Raw genomic sequence first — 16,205 nt, 5'->3', positions numbered from 1 at the left:
TATTTAAAAACACTAAAAACTGATCCTTGTCTGGTAAGATGATGAATTTACATCCATGGATCTAATGGCAGTCACTCATGCACACAGTTCAATAAGGCTGCTGGTGTACTTTCCCCATGAATTAAAAGATGGACATAAAAAAGCCATTTCAGAGCTGCTCTCGCAGGTCAGTGTTGTCAGAGTAACATGTGGAGGTGAGTTGTTCTGCACTATGCAGTGGAAAGCTGAGGCGGTAGCCTTTGGCAGGCATGCTCCAATCCAGGCACAGCAGAAGACTAATAGCCTGGAACACCTGCTCCCAATGGCAACCATGGGGGAGTGATCCCGTGTCAAGAGGGAATGTGGGTTACAGGGCTCCAGTGTGGGTATCCTGTTGTCCTGATTAGCAAACTAGCCAAAAGTGGACTCGATGGCACAGCGATCAGGTGGGTCCACAGCTGGCTACAGAATCGGCTCATCAAAGGCATCTTCTCCAACTGGGGAGCAGTAACAAGTGGGGTACTTCAGGGTTCAGTCCTGGGTCTGGTGCTCTTCAACATTTTTAATAACAACTTGCCTGCAGAAGTGCAGGGAACTGTTATCAGATCTGCAGATGACACAAAACTGGGTGGGATAGCTAATACCCTGGAAAGCAGTCAGAAGATGCTGGGTGAAAATCTTTTATTTTCCAGATATTTAAATAGATATAAAAATATTGTTTTAATAATGTTTTTATTATTACTGCCTGCTATGCCATTTCAGATGTGGGTTTTGAGCTCATTGTAGTGATTTTACTAGTTTTATTGTGTATTGTTTTATTTAAATATGATTATTTTATTGGTTGTTACATTTTTTTAAAATTTGTAAACTGCCCAGGGAGCCTTTGGGATATGGAGTGGTATAAAACTACAACAAGCGAGCAAATCTTCCCCCCTACACACACATACTCTCCACTTATATGTAATTTTTAAGCCTTTATGCATGATGCTATGCAGGTGCCTTGAATACTAGGTAATCCAGTTTCCAGTACAATGGTAAAACATGAAAAAGCTCTTAAGATTTTGTGTGGCTCCCTATTACTCCTCTAAGTCCTGCTCCATCGCCACCGGTTTTGTTACTCAAAGCAACTGCAAAGAGGAAGCTGGTTGCTACTAGGAGCCAGGAGAGGAAGAGAAGAAAGCATTCTTCCTCCCCTGGCCCACAGATGTTTGTACCTTTCTGGTGTAAATAGCATTGGTTATTGGGTGGCATAAACATAGAATGAATGAATGAATGAATGAATGGGGGAAGGAGAGAGGCTTTCTCGCAGCTCAAAACCATTGATGTTCCTATCTCCTGAGATCTCACCAGGAAATATATGAAAAAGTATGATAGAGGGCGAGCTTGGTAGTTTACACGGAGTACGTTGTGTACACAATGGGAGGTTTTCCCACTGGGCCTCTTAGTGGAAGCAGAGGTGCTTGAGGAATGAGAGCTTGTGGACTGAGATGCAGACAGGCACAATCCATCTCTCTCAGACGAATGTGCAGCTTGGCATGTACTCATCCTTTGGCTTTGATCCTCCACCAGATTTTGCGATGCAGCTTTTGGTTGTTCAGAAATGCATAGTTTGGAATAATGGGCATTTGTTGATGCATATTTGTGAAAAAATGAATTCAAAAACACATATTATGAATGCTGATACAGATTTTGTAAAATGTCGTGAAGAAATGGACTGAGAGGAGAGGGCTTATGCACAAACATGGATAGGGTGGAGATGGGTAGGGTTAAGGTGGAGTGGCATGTAGTTGATCTTCAGGCCGAGGAGCCTACTCAGCCAGTGTGATGTGTCAGTTAAGATGCGGGACTGGGACTTGGCCCCGCTCAGCCATGGAGCCGACTTTGGGCCAGTCACAGACTCTCAGCTCAGCCTACTCCAGAGGGTTGTTGTTGTGGGGATAATATTGTGAGCAGGAGGAAGAGAATGATGTAGGCCACTTTGAGTTCATTGTAGGAAAAAAACTGGGATATAAATTTAATAAATAACATGAAACATACGTGACCTTGACAGCTTGGCACACAACTTCAAGGCTGCAATTCGGGCATATAGAGGCAGGCAGACCGTGAGTTTCTTAAAAAGCAGTCACATATGAGCAGTATTGCTGATCATGGTTCTGACAGAGGGGAGAGCAATCAGCCAAAACATTTGGGGCACCAAACATTGCCCACTCTTGCTGTGCAACCTGCAGCAACAGCAGCTACAGTGAACGGACTCACCTGGCACAGTCCCCGGCTGCTTGCTTTTAGGCTTTCTGTAGAAGGTAAGCTTTTTGTACCTGAAAACGTTGCCTGCCTTTGCAGTGTTTAGGACTCCCCCATCACACCGAAGTGCTTAAGATGAAAGCCTTAATATTTAATAAGCTTCCTATTGTTACAAGGTGAGCGTGCCAATGGGAAATTGGGGTAGCAGCAGCTCTGTGGATTAATGGAAAGATATGGCGGGGCTTGAAAGCCCCCAGTGATGATCTGTAAATACGCTTAGGCAGTGTTGCTCCGCGGCACCTCTCGGGAATCCCTTTCTCCCCGTTTCTTGAATATCAATCATTCTTGCAATTTGCAGTGTGGGATTTGGGGAACAGTTTTAGTCCTAGGGCAGCCACTCGACTTGGGTATATAATTCCTTCACTTCTTAAGACTTAGATTTATATTTAGGTAGTATTGCGAAGACAATGTCAGCAAGTCAGAAAGTAGCATGGTAAAGATAAATAAAAGGATTTCTGGCACTTTAAAATGAAGCAAGCACACAGTCTGTGGTGCCATTAGCAAGCATACAGGAAATTGGGGGATATTCAGGACACAGTTCAGTTTTAACAATGAAAACCTAATTTCCACTTTCTAGTTTAAGCATTCCTGTATTAACCTGCCTTCAGATACTAAGTTCTGCCTGTGTAAATGATACTTTCTGGAATAAATTGACCCTAAGTTGTCTGTATAGTTGAATGAACAATTAAATGTGAATTCTCCACTATTTTGCCACTAGATTACTGTGCCTATATTTGTGTGGAGCACTGGCACTTTCCATTTAAGTTTCAATTTTGTGTTTATTGCATTGTAAAGCATTGAAGGGAAACGGTAACATCAGTGGGAGAACTGACTAAATTAAAATGAAAAAGCCTGGTGCACCATCAGCAATAACAATAGAAGTGTCATCTGTGATTTCTGTGTGTACGCAGCAATAGTTCTTCCTATAAACAAGGCACTAGAGCATTCCATTAATCGATAGAGCAGATTGTCTGAACATTTTTAGATTCTGCATTGTAAGAACTTGGTGGATTTAGGTCCCCGTTTGCTGCCGGGTCAAAGACTAGCCAGTTCATAGAGAAGGGGGCTGCCTGCACACCAGCTGTGTGGGAGCAGGGACTGCAGTCTGCCCCGTCTCCCCTGTAAGTGCCTCCTGCTTGGCTTGCGCCCATCGCCATCTCCCCCTGTAAGAGTTTTGCATAACAGGTCTGGATTCTTTTTTTCCCTTTCTTGCATTTTCCCTCCCTCACCTTCCTCTTTCTCCTGTCCTTCGTTACCCAAGCCAGGCTGATTATTGCGAGTTCGTGCTAATTGCATCTATAGATCCCCCTGTAGCTGAAAAACAAACGGACAGCCCCTGCAGTCATCAGCAGCAAGAGATCTAGCCATTTTATTGACTCTGTGCCTGTTCCTACCTGGCTTGCAAAACCCTTGGACATAAGGTGCACGTACCATTAATGACGCATGTACCCTTGCCCAAGCCAGGGGAAAAGTCAGACTGGCTATAAACTGGGAGGGACGCTGCATTGGATACAGCTAGGGAAGGCCATTGCAGCCTCGTTTTCAGCATTTCTTTGCTGTGCTTTTAATTAAAACATCTGTAGGCTGGAGGAGGTGTGCTCATCTCCTTTGCTTAAGCACTGAAACCCAGCAAGTTGCCCCTGACCAAACATGTTGACAGCTGTGGTGGAGGCATGGTCATTTACCAGGCGGGCGCTTGTGTTTCATTTACTGTATTTCTATACCACCCAAGAGCTGAAGCTCTCCACGTGGTTTACAAAGATTAATTCCTTGGAAATACATGAAAAAAAAATATACATTCTAACATATACACATGCAACACAGAGGGAAAAACTCATGCACCCTAAATAATGTTAAACAAGCAACAAGAATCAGAATCCAGGCCTTGATTAAAACCTCATCACAGGTTGCCAGATGCCTGAGAGAAGAAAGGCTTAACCTGGTGCCAAAAAGTTAACAGTGTTGGAGCTGGATGGACCTCATTGAGATCATTCTGTAATTGGAGGGGGGCACCACTGAGAAGGCCCTGTCCCTCTTTTTGGCCTTCCGAGCCTCCTTACAAAAGGCATGTACACTAGAGCCTTAGATAAGGAGCATAAAGTACAGGCAGGTCGATGCCAGGAGAGGTGCTGCATCGAGTACCATGATCCTGAGCTGCGTCCTTACCTTTAAAAAGAGAAATAACTGATGTGTGAGTTTGTCTGTTTTCACTGCTAACTGATAAGAAGCACGGCACAGCTAAGGTGTTGCTGTGCCATACCTGGTACCTGTGTGGGTTGCCTTGAACTGAGGACTGTGGGCTTCCAAGTCCTGTTTGGCCAATTTCCTCAGCTAGATGGAAGAGGAAGCTAGCTGCCATGATGCAAAGCCATAAAAGGTTTTTTCCCTGATGAAGAATAAGTGTGCAATTTATGTTTCATGAAGAGGTAGGTGTCATCACTGTTCAGAAAATATTGATCCGCTTGCAAGAGTGTGCTATAATAAATCCAAGCAATCTCTTCCAAGCCCTCTGGGCATGCTTAAAAAAGAACAAGAAAAGCTGGAAAAGGTAGCATAGCTCTTCCCCCATGGAGAGTTAAAGCCGGCCTTCCGCCCGGGAGGCAGCTTAAAGTGCAATCCTATGCATGCTCAGACAGAAAAATATCCTATAACTCCCACCAGTTTCAGCCAGGAAAAACCAATGGTGGGCTGGCCATTGCTGAGAGCTGCGGGCCTTTGCTCCATCTGAAGATGCATCGGATTGTGCCTGTGGGGACTTCAACAAAAACTATCAAAAGACCATTTGTAGACTATTTTAGAGCGAACCCCATGCTTAGCAAGGAGAGTGCACAGATGTTAATTTAAATTACCAGGAAGTGGCCCTACGGCTGTAGGATTTCCATTGGGGTCTAAGGACGATGTTATTGACGTCAACTGCTTCTTGTTCAGGAGAGTCAACTGAAAGCATAGCACCCCTTCGATTTTACAAGGTTTGCAAGCAGAGTTCCTGCAGTAGCTAAGCTGCCTCTGAGCGGCAAAATTGAGCAACTGTGCAGTGTGGGAGGGGTGCTGACCATGCATGACAGCAAAAGTCCAAAAATACGCTGATCAAATCAGATGAGTAAAGCAACACTGGAATTTCTCGGCACCAACTGAAGTAAGCAAGTTGAAATTAGGGAAGTACAGAAAGTTGTTTCCAAGTTCAAATAGGAATCTGGAAACCAGTCAAGCTCTAAAAGAATGTGAATCATTGCAAAGTCATAAACTGTATTTATGTCCTAGCTGCCCATGTTTTTTGCATTCCCATGCACGTTCAATGGGTTATACTCTTTGTTTAACCTGAGACCAACATTCCTTTTTATGAGCATGCAAATGTCAGTGGGTATGTGTTGTATTTTTTATTTTAGCATTTATAAGTCCTATTTTCTACCATGCAATAAAAAGCCTCTGCACTGCTGTAAAATATAAAAATAATAAAATGCAAAAGCAAACAAGGAAACGCAAACAAATGAAATCAGTAGGAAAAGTTAGTTCTGACTAGCTTAGGTGCTACTGACTGAAGTGAGGTTCAAGCATGGCCCGCTTGGTTCCGCATCAGGTCTCTGTAGTCAAATGCTGAAGTGGGCAGTGCACAACACCAGTCTTGAGACAGCTCACTTGCCCATGCGAGCATCTTGCAGGAGCAAGCCTCTCTTCTCTAGGCTGTGTCTGAGGGAACCGGTATGTCAGATCCCCTGCTTGGTGGGCAGAGACAGCACTCCAAACATGGAGCTGGGAATGGGGGCTCTGATCCTCACCTCCTTGCAGCTGGCCTGGAAAGAGTCACAACAGTTACATCTCCAAAATTGGGAATGGGGGAAAGGGGGTATGTCATTGGGCAGGGAGAGGGGAAGCCAGAGAGGCCAGAATATGTGCGATCCCAGGTCCCCTCCAGCCTTCCTCCTTGCTGCTCCTCCAAAAAGTCTTCCTAGAGAGGCAAATGCCTGCCTAGCAGCAGTAAACAGTGTGAAGACGGGGAGGGGTGTTGCCTGCCGCTCGCTCCTTCTGCCCTGCGTGGGGTGAGTGGAAGCCCTCAAGTCCAGTGGCTTGCTTCGGACCACTCAGGCTGAAGAAATGCCATTTGCACAACGTAAAATCTCATTAGATTTTTGTGACAGTCAACTAAATAACGGGTTCTCGACAAACAGACCTGCAGGTATGAAACATGGTATAATAATGTCAAAATATGTTCTGTTGGAAAATAGCTCATCGTAACCCATAAAAACATCAAACCACAAATCATTTGAAGACAGACATTTGAAAGTGATGCATCTTTGTCACAGAAAAAGCAGAGATTGCTTTGTTTCCCACAAGAAAACAAAGTCAAAATCCGTATGAACCCAATACTTCTGTTAGGCCAACCGAAAACTCACAAAGCAGGGCGGGTGCAAGGGACTGACTGTTTCAGACCTCTTCATTTAGCCAGATGATTTAAAAAAGAGAGTGGGGAAAGGTAGGAAAGGTGGAATTTTATTGAAGGTATGGCATCTGCGTTTCATCACCGGCTTAAGTTGGAAAGTGGAAGGAGGCGGCATGCAGGCTAAAAAGTCTGGAGATTTCCAGCGGCACCTTGGGCTTTGCAGCAGATACAAGTCCACGGCCAGAAAGGAGAGTTAACGGGAGCAGTGATTTGGATGTGCCCCAAAGGTGTGGATAGCCATGCTGTGCGGAACATTTGCTTCCAAATTACCAGGCCTGTTTTTATACACCAGAGGCGTTTTTTTTCTCTGCAGATTTTCAGGGTTTTGATGGGCCACGTATGGCTAGGCATGCACTGAAAAGCCAGTGTGTGGAGGGCTATTGAATTTGTGAAAACGCAAAGATTTGGCTCATCTGACTAAGAGAGGCTGAACTTCCAGCAGCGAGGGCTCTCTGCATTCTGTGCTCCCCAGTGCAAAGGTTTGCTGCGATCATTGTAATGATGTGACCGTGCATTCAGCACTTTGCATGATGAAGTCAAAGCGTCTTGCCATACCATCTTTCTGAAATTCCTGCGCTTAAGTTACTAACAATAGATTCATTAAACAGTGGAATTAAGTGGAAAGGAGCTTTGAGACAGTTATTGAATTTGTGATAATGGAACTAGGAGAGAAGAGAAACAGAATGGATTCTCGTAAACTATGCCTTTTCAACTCCCGAACTATAAATTTCACTAATACTGCTTCTAAATTTTTCTAGTATCTTTTGAATGGAGACTGGAAGTTAAACTTTATTCATTACACAGATGGGGAAATAAATACAGGAACATTCCATTTTAAATTTTTCTTTTATGTTGTAATTTGTACCAAAACACAACCCCATTATTTTTACTTCGCAAAGGCTTGACTGCTGTTGAATTAAAGTATTACTAGTAATTCTAGGTCAATGTAGTTTTAAAGCTTTTAAGGACTATTTCTGTTTTGGTCACATGTACAGAGAGTTCTGATAAAAACCTCCTTTAACAATATACATAACAAAAATACTTGCAGACTGACTCTCAGCTGAATTAATGGCATTTTCTAGCAAGTATTCTCTAACGCAATCTTCAGCCCTGTCAAGCCAAGGACCCACCATTTAACCCCAGCTTGGAACATGGGAGTTGCTTTTAATTTTTAAATTTTCTCTCTGCTTGTCATCTTTCTTTTTCTTTTTCCATTGTGCTTCTCATTAAAACAAATGAAAAATAAGAATGTGGTCCTGCTCTGACTCACACTGAGCAGTGACGAAAGCTGTTCATGCTAAAAGTATGTATGGTGGATGGCAAAGCAAACCCCATGCAATCAGATGGATAAAAATGACTTTTAGTATGGTTATTAAATATGGTTCTTTGTTAAAATCCATTGTAAAGAACTTAAATTATCCTCTTTTTAATTTGGTAAGGTTGCATTCTGAAGTTAATTTTTTGTTTATGTGCTGCTCAGTTTTGGTTAAAAGTGTTGAGAGGTCAAAAATGTAGCTAAAATATAGAGATCAAAAAGTTTTGCTCGGGAAGTTATAAAGTTCTATAGAATGTTAGAGAGAGGGAGAAAACAGGATTTAACTCAGGAAATGAGAACAAGGGGGAGAGAGAAGGAGGGAACAAAGGCAGAGTCCTAGGGGAAAGAAAGAGATCCATCTTTTTAACCATGAGACTTCTGTATCTCACTGGCTTAAGTTTTCACTTGCCAGTTCACATTGCCTGAATTTGTGATGTCAAATGTTGGTTAAATGTTTTGATGATTGTATTAATTTATGTTGGTGAACTCTTTCCTATTGGCAAAACTCCCCATTAAGGATGTGATGTAAGAAGGGCTTTGCATGTGCAGAAGGTCCTAGAAGGTACTAGAAGGTCTCCTATATGCTCCATTTTGATTGGCTACTGGAGGGGTAGGATTGATTGGGTACTGGAGGTACTAAAAGGTCTTCTGTATACTACATTATGATTGGCAGTTGTGCATAGACAGGAATTACCTCATACTTGGCAAAATACCAAGACCTGTGGAGAGACACTCCCAAACATGTGCCTCCTGCTCTGCAGGGTGAGTAATTTTCATGTTTTTCTATTGAATCCTTTCGTTGTATAACTGAGTCTGCCTTTAGTCGAACTTCAGCATCATTGAACCAGGTAAAGAGGTTCCTCCTTTCCAAGGATCTTCTTTTTCCTGACACTTGTTAGCACATTACTTGATACCACGAATGCTTAGGGTTGAGTCTTTTGGACTTATTTCTTAGAACTCTTAAGTGCTCCTTAGAAGTGCTTCAAAAATGGCAATTATCTTTATCTTACCAGATAGAGTAGCACCTTTTGTGGGGATGGTAACTCAGGAACTAGTTCTTTGGAAGGTGATCCTGCTGGTGTGAACAAGCACAGTGGGAACACTCATGGTGGTTTTCTGTGTTTAACTCGCCACCAGTGATACAAGACTGTTTTGACATGGGGCCTCTATGGCCATTTCTTTGCTAACAGTCTAATAAAACGTGGTATTTTGTGATATCTGCATAGGTAGGAATGCAGTTGACATGAAAAGGAGAGTTTCCGGGTGTGGGTCCTTGACCAGGCTGCTTGGGAGGATGCGAAATGCACCCGTCCTGTTCCCTAGGCTTTGCCTCAGGGATGGCGCCTCTCCTGACTGAGGACTTGTGAGAGGGCCTCAGACCTGCTGGCTCTCTGCTGGAAGACACACTTGCACCTGCCCCTTCGTCTTCCAGCAGCACAGCAGTGCTGGACCTGGGCCCAGGGACTCATGTGTGTTGGTGGAGATGGGCTTTCCTTCCCATTTGTGTTCCCGGATGTGAACGTCCACAAGCGGAAGCCTCTGAGGTCACATTCACAGGATTATGGGGTCACTGTTTAGAGAGAGGAAATACTAGGAAGTGGTATGTTTAATAGTCTTGTGTATATAATAATTGTATGGGTGAAAATTCCTGTAGACCAATGTAAAGTGATAAACTCTAGTATATCTAGTGGTACTGTTTCATCTATATAAAGCAGCATTTTACTGGGATGTTTGTATCTTTTAAAATTGTATTTTTATTGTATAACTTTATTTTCAAGCACCAGGAAATAAATCACATTCTTAAGTAAATTTCAGGGTTAAGCATATTTAATTTATTTATTATTAGTATTTATTTAGAGCATTTTATACTGTTAGATTAGGATAATGCTCTTAGAATGGCTCACAAAATGACTAGCCTCTTAATATTTGATTGAAATGAGGCCGCTAAACCAGGCAATAATGCAACCATGCCGTTATCAGCAATGGCACTAACCTAGTGGGTTATAAGCCAGCTTCATGCATCGGGTGTCAACCAATTTTAATAGGTTAATCTCAGTGCCTTTTCCTTTCTGGAACAATATCCCTGGTTACAAAATTTATGGAATTGAATTGTGCTCTATATTCATGAAACACTGGTGGTGTGCAGCAGATTACCAGTTTTACTAGCTTTCTCTCCCCTCAACACACACTAGGAATAAGTTAGACAATGAAATGTCTTATGCATTTTCTCCCCCTATCAACTGAGGTGTTTTAAACTATACGGTACAGTTTTCTATACACATATAAAAGAATGCAAAACACACTCTGCCTAAATTTTAAAGAATGTTTAATACGTTTTTTAAAAATAATGTATAGCTTTTTTTTCTTCCTATGAGGTGCATGAAAATATACCATTCCTTTTTGTTGCAGCAAGAATATCCAAGAAACCAAGGAAGGCTACAATGGACAGGAACAGGTAACACTGAAAAAATGTTCAAAATGGAACCTTAAAAGAAGTAGAGCTACATCATCAGAAATGCTTTGCAAAATTGAGGGCAACGTTTACAGAAGTGTAGGATGCAGGTGCCAAGGAACTCAGGCCCCTCACACTGTCAGTAGGTGTTGGGGGCTCTTCACACAGTGCCTGGGTTCACACTGCGTGGTAAGCCATGGTGGCCCATAAACCAGGGGTGGCTTGTCATGTTGTCTGAACCTGACCAGAGTGACTTGTGCGTGGATCACAAAGCAGGATACTGGGTTCAGACAGCATGGCCAGCGACCACGGCTTACGTTGGGTGAACCCTGATGTCGCATTTATACTGGTACACACCAGAGATGTGCTCCATAGACATCTAAAAATGCAAAGTGTGAATGCGGTAGACTTGCAAACGCGTGCAGTGGAAGTCTGTGTCTACCAGGGAGGCAGGGCTGCTGCAAACCTTGGGACCAATCTTTCAAATTTTATTTTATGAGAAACAGTTCTGGGAAGACACAATTCGGACAGAGGAACACCTGCAGGGAGAGGGCAGGGCACACGTGCTGCCTAAACAGTGCCCGTTTTTTTCCTGTTCCGACTGGACTCTTCATCTAGCTTCTCTTGGAATGAAAATATATTGTTGTCCCTGGGGAAGGAAAGCAGCTTGGGTGAGCAAAATAGCCAGAGAGGAGCAACTGCTGCACCTCCCCCCGCCCCCCCTTGCACACAGTGCTGCTTCTGTGCTATCGGGTGCACGTGGCAGCGTGCCACAGCTCATGCACCCCTTCTGTAAAGTGTGGCCCTTGGTGGTGAACTCAGATTGCTTCACACAGTATGTGAAATGCTCCATATGCTGCAGACGCACCGCCACACAGGAGAAAGTCCCAGGGGGTTCCGTGGGACCTCGTTCTGTGCAGGCAGACCTAAAACCCGCCAACACGACTTTCAGGGGCTTTGGAGAGCCTGCCTCGTCACGTAAGCCCAGTTCTGCCGTAGCTTTCCTCCTTGTACCTGTGACGTGAAGAGCTGTGGGGGTGGCATGCCGATCCCGTTGTGTGTGGAAATGCCTACCCAAGACAGGCCTCTTCCCAAGCATCTCTGCAGCATCGTCCTCCGAAGGAGCCTTCGTGCTCCTGCTCAGGAGGGGCACGCTCATCCCTCGCATCTGCAGCAGACTCACTTTCGCTGTGGTTCAACGCAGTTACTGTGGCGCTGCAGCAGCACAACTCAAAAGGATGCTAAGCCAGGGTTATAGGATGGATCGCCCATTCACTCAGTGCTGTAGGGAGCCGAACAATCCTTTCTTCCCCCACAGGTAACAAAACTGGGTAGCTATCAAGTTATTTTACAATATATCAAAGCGCACATTGTATTTAGTATATTCATAGTAGACACAAGACAACACAGTCCCAACCAATGAGAGACAGAAATGTAAACACACATCCTAATTTGCATCGACTTCATAGGATTACAATAAATCGTTGGGCCATACACCAGAGACGAAGCACCAAGGAACCAAACCAGTATATTTAGGGGCAGACTCAACAGCTGAACCCTAAATGGCTTTGGTCATGTTGAGTATTTTAAAAGCCCTGTGCTTGTAACAGAGAAAAGCAACTGCACTGCTTTCATCCAAGCTGGGTTTGGATGCATATGCATGGAAAACTAGCTGAGTGGGAGACATGGACAGGACAAGTTGTTAGAAATGGGGTTGCTACTGCAGACTTGTCAAAGAGGGAGTTGCTTTTGCAGGAGCTAAATAGGTTTCTTCGCCTTAAAAAAAGCAAAAGCTGGAGAGGGCTTGAGGGGCTGATTAATGGAGCACAGTCAGGAAGACTGAGGCGGCGAGAGGTCATTGCCAAAGGTGTCAGCTGCTGGTACTGAGCTGGTGTCCGAGGAGCTCTCTTCCTCACCCTCTTCCTGCTCCCCTCTGTGTTACAGGCAGCTCGTGTTTGCTTTAGCACCAAGGATGGCAGTGTTGTGTTTGTTAGAAGAGCTCCTGCCAGGCAAAATGCTTCTCGGAAGTGAGCGGCCCTCCGTTGTCAGCTTTAGTTCCTTTGGTCTTCAGCTGAAGCATTCTGGAGTGGCTTGGCCTGGCCCATCCCTTCGCTCTCTCTTCGGCAGCCTTTAAAAAGTCACCGAGTTGCTTTCCAGGCTACAAGCTGCAGGGCCAAGGCTTGAGCCCTCAGCACCACCAGCTACGCATCCCTCCTTAAGGTCTAGCAGTATAGCAGGGCCCTTGAGCCTGGAATCACAGCCAGCTCCGGACGAAGCCGATGCACTTGCTGAGAAACAGTTGGAGTCACTTACAGAGCCCTGGTTTTTAAGGGCAGCGCTGCGCTCTGTGCAGCACATTGTTTATCCCGGGGTGAACAGAAGTGGATTTCTGAGTTGGCATGGGGTTCTGGCTCCCAATTGTTGAACAGCAAATTGTCTTTTCCCCCTGAAACTAGACTGCTGTGATGAAGAAAGTTTGGGGTAATTTGCTGCGGATTTTTATGTGGAAAGAACTGTGTAATTTTTGGGTGAAAAACTTGCCCTATATGTCTACATGTATGGCTTGCACCTACCTTGGGTAGATCTTGGGTTCTGGTAAAAAAAAGAAAATAGGGGTGCCAAGCCTGCAGTCTGCCAATCCCACTTTCCATGATTGGCTGCTGGTGAGAAATGACAACCCTTTCATCTCTCTCCTGGATGGCAAGGAGTCACAGGGCTGGTCTGAATGTGAATTTCCAGACAGCACAGAGGTGCTGCAAATCTGTGGAGTGGAGTTGGAGTGGAGTAGTGGAATTCAGACGGAGAGAGCAGTAAAGCACGGGCTGGCATGGCGCCGTGAGCTCCGTCCTCTTTGGCGATGCCTCCCAGGGATCTCTCTCGGGGAGCCTCCCATCCCACTCACTCCTGCCACACAACCGCAGTGCTCTTCTCCGCTGAGCCACCAGGGCTGCCGTGTTAATGCTTAATGATGGGGAGCTCTACAAATGCCTCGTGTCTGTCTTTAATCTTTTTAGAGCCAATGTTTTATTAACGTGTTCATCACTCCATCGTTCTGCTCTTCAGAGATGAGGCTCCACAAGCTGTCAACAGGAATGCTTGTGAGTACAACAGGAATAATGAACCGTGACAACAGCTAACAGCAATGCAACTCCCACGTTGCAGTCTGTTCATGAGTATGGGAAAGGTGGAGGGAAGGGAGCAAGTCGCGTGGAAAAGGAAGCCAAGAACATGGAAACGATCGCTCAGAGACAGACTTATCCAAAGCTTGCACAGCTAGCAGTAAGGACCAGGGACTGGGAGAACAATTGGGATGCATGGTGGGGAATGTGGACAGGTTCAGTTCCTACTTCTTCCTGTAGAATTTGTGCTGCTCTTCCATAGCGCTGGCTGCTTCTTGACGCTTCCTGTGGCTCTTTGCTCGCTCATCAGTGTGGTAGTACAAGAATTCTTGGCCTTATGTGGGGGAACCCATGACAGTAACATGGATATAAAAAGGGCAAGATGAGCACGCGTCTCCTGCTCTGCCCCTGGACCACAAATAGCTGCTAGTAAAGTTGCCGTAAGAATTCCTGCTCTGAGGAGATGGATGTAGTGAACGGCTGAACTCTCCTGGCCCATTTTCCCTTCCTCCGGCACTGGCATGGAGCCGAGGCACCCTCTTTGCCCCACTGCTCTTCCATGCAGCAAAGCGAGTTGAACAGGAGGTTGGTTCTGCTGTCTGGCAGTAGAGGAGAAGTAGCTTTTTCTGGCACAGGCTGAGTTTCTGAGCTTGAGTTGGTTATGTGGGTCCACCCACCTTCTTCCAATGGCAAAGGTGGCTCCCTGTGTTCTGAAAGCTCCTCAGAAAGTCGTGACTATTAAATGCTCAGGGTAGCATAAAACAGTTTGTATCCAAAGAGTTAATCAAGAAACTATAATAACACTTGAACATATCCCTCCACGCCCCCAATATTTATAGCTGGGTGGGCAATTAATTTGCATAAGCCTGAAGGCTCCAATCCAAGGCTGCATATTGACAGCCTCTGTTGGAGACAGAGTAGCACCAGTGAGGTGTATGAGAGAGTGGCGAGACGGAGGAGGACAAGGTGGAAGTCCATCAGCTGCCTGAGGGGCAGCAAATCAGGCCGGAGGAGGAGGGCATGTGCGTGGCCTGCAGCTGGGCCTGGGCAACAGAGCTTGCATGCTGGTCACCAGAGCATGGCATGAACCGCGAATTTGCCTTTGTGCACCATCATGGATTTCGTAGTGTGATGCTTTTTTCAAGAATCGATTGCTTACAACACAACCTGGCTGGCGCCTCTTACCAGCATTCATGTCTTCATGCCCCGCTTGGTTATTTTTGCTCACGGTGCTTGAGCTCGCTAGCACAGAGCTGACCCAGCATCCCTCCCCAAGAAGCAAGGTCAGAACATTCCTTATTTGGAAGGAGATAATATTGTAGGGTACTTTGGCCCCTCTGTAACAGATCTATCTCCCTCTGTAACAGATTTACAACAGACCTGTGCATATATTACAATCTGAAAATATGACATGCATAGCCTGACTTAAATTTCCTTCAGGTTATTAACACAGGGAAGAGAGAATCAAATTTGATTGTCTATGTGAATTCTAATCTTTGTTAGTGACAAAATTATGTAAACTTCTTAACTCTTCCTAAGATCTTTTGATTTAGTTCTTAAAACACTAGTTACGAGCTCAAAAAAGCAACTGAAACGAGTCTACACAATGGATTTTTCCTGTGCCTGGTGAGCCCATCTTATGTGGGTGTGGAATTATCACCGAGCAAATCAATGAAATAATAGTGTATCGGTGACAAGGAGCTGACAGCTCTTTATGGGACTTCAAGCCTGGAAATGAATGATGCAGGGTAAGTTGAAACAGGAATGACATTTGAAAGAAAACCCAAAAGGCAATAAAAGAAAAACTATTTGCTTCTTGTTTACTGAAGAGGAGCTCTATCTGAAGCAATTATTTGTGTCCCAATGGCCTAAATTTCTCCCCAAGAAATAATATTCCATTTTTCCTCTTGAACACATGGTCCCCTGGAATACAGAGCAGGAAAACACTTCCCTGCTTCTGTAGGCAGCTGCTAGACTATCTTGATTTAGAAAGCTCATTGTATAGCTATATATTTATATATTTTGTATATAAATTTCTGCATATTCTTGTCATTTATTTCCCACTACTCATTTCCTCTGTAAGACAGAATCCCGTTTCTACTTATATTCCTAAAACTTCAGCCCAGGTAAGTCCTGCTTTTCATACCTGACCTGACTTCAGAGAGCATGACACTGAAACGGCTTCTTGAACCAGAAAGCATTCCCAACGACCTCCCGTGCTGAGGTGAGAGCTGAAGAGTTCAGAAGCAGGCACCGTGAGCCCTCAGGTGGCTCGCCGCGTATAAGGGCAAACCACAGGAACGTGATGCGTCCACGTCACTCCACTTCCTTTGCGCCCATCTTAACAACTAAGTTGACTTGCTGGGTTTTTCCTGGAATTTGCTAGCTTCATGGGGCTGGAAAACATCTGCTTGAGAGCAGCCTAGAAGACTTCTTCTGTTTAAAACCAGCCTCTTCACGCATGCCACAATCTGTACAAAAGGAGCAATTGCTTCTTTCTTACCTGTCTTGTTACTTAGAACACGCTTTTGTTTAAGCAAGTCTGAGTTCCTTGACTTTTCCTTTTGGATGATGGTGACAAATGAGGGTGATTTCACAAAA

General features: G+C 44.6%; 1 protein-coding gene across 3 annotated transcripts in view; it reads left to right on the top strand.

Annotated features, from left to right (window-relative positions):
- The window catches only part of CHID1 (chitinase domain containing 1), a 173,567-nt gene extending 162,376 nt beyond the window's left edge, over window positions 1–11,191 (top strand). For all 3 annotated transcript variants that reach the window (XM_044425526.1, XM_044425525.1, XM_044425524.1), the window contains one exon: window positions 10,443–11,191. The gene's annotated coding sequence lies outside the window, so the exon portion shown is untranslated. The remainder of the gene's footprint in view (window positions 1–10,442) is intronic.
- Window positions 11,192–16,205: the final 5,014 nt, after the last annotated feature.

This window comes from Varanus komodoensis, unplaced genomic scaffold (assembly GCF_004798865.1).
Source record: "Varanus komodoensis strain SLA01 unplaced genomic scaffold, ASM479886v1 scaffold16, whole genome shotgun sequence".
NCBI lineage: Eukaryota > Metazoa > Chordata > Lepidosauria > Squamata > Varanidae > Varanus > Varanus komodoensis.
This window is presented reverse-complemented; position numbering and strand designations above follow the sequence as displayed.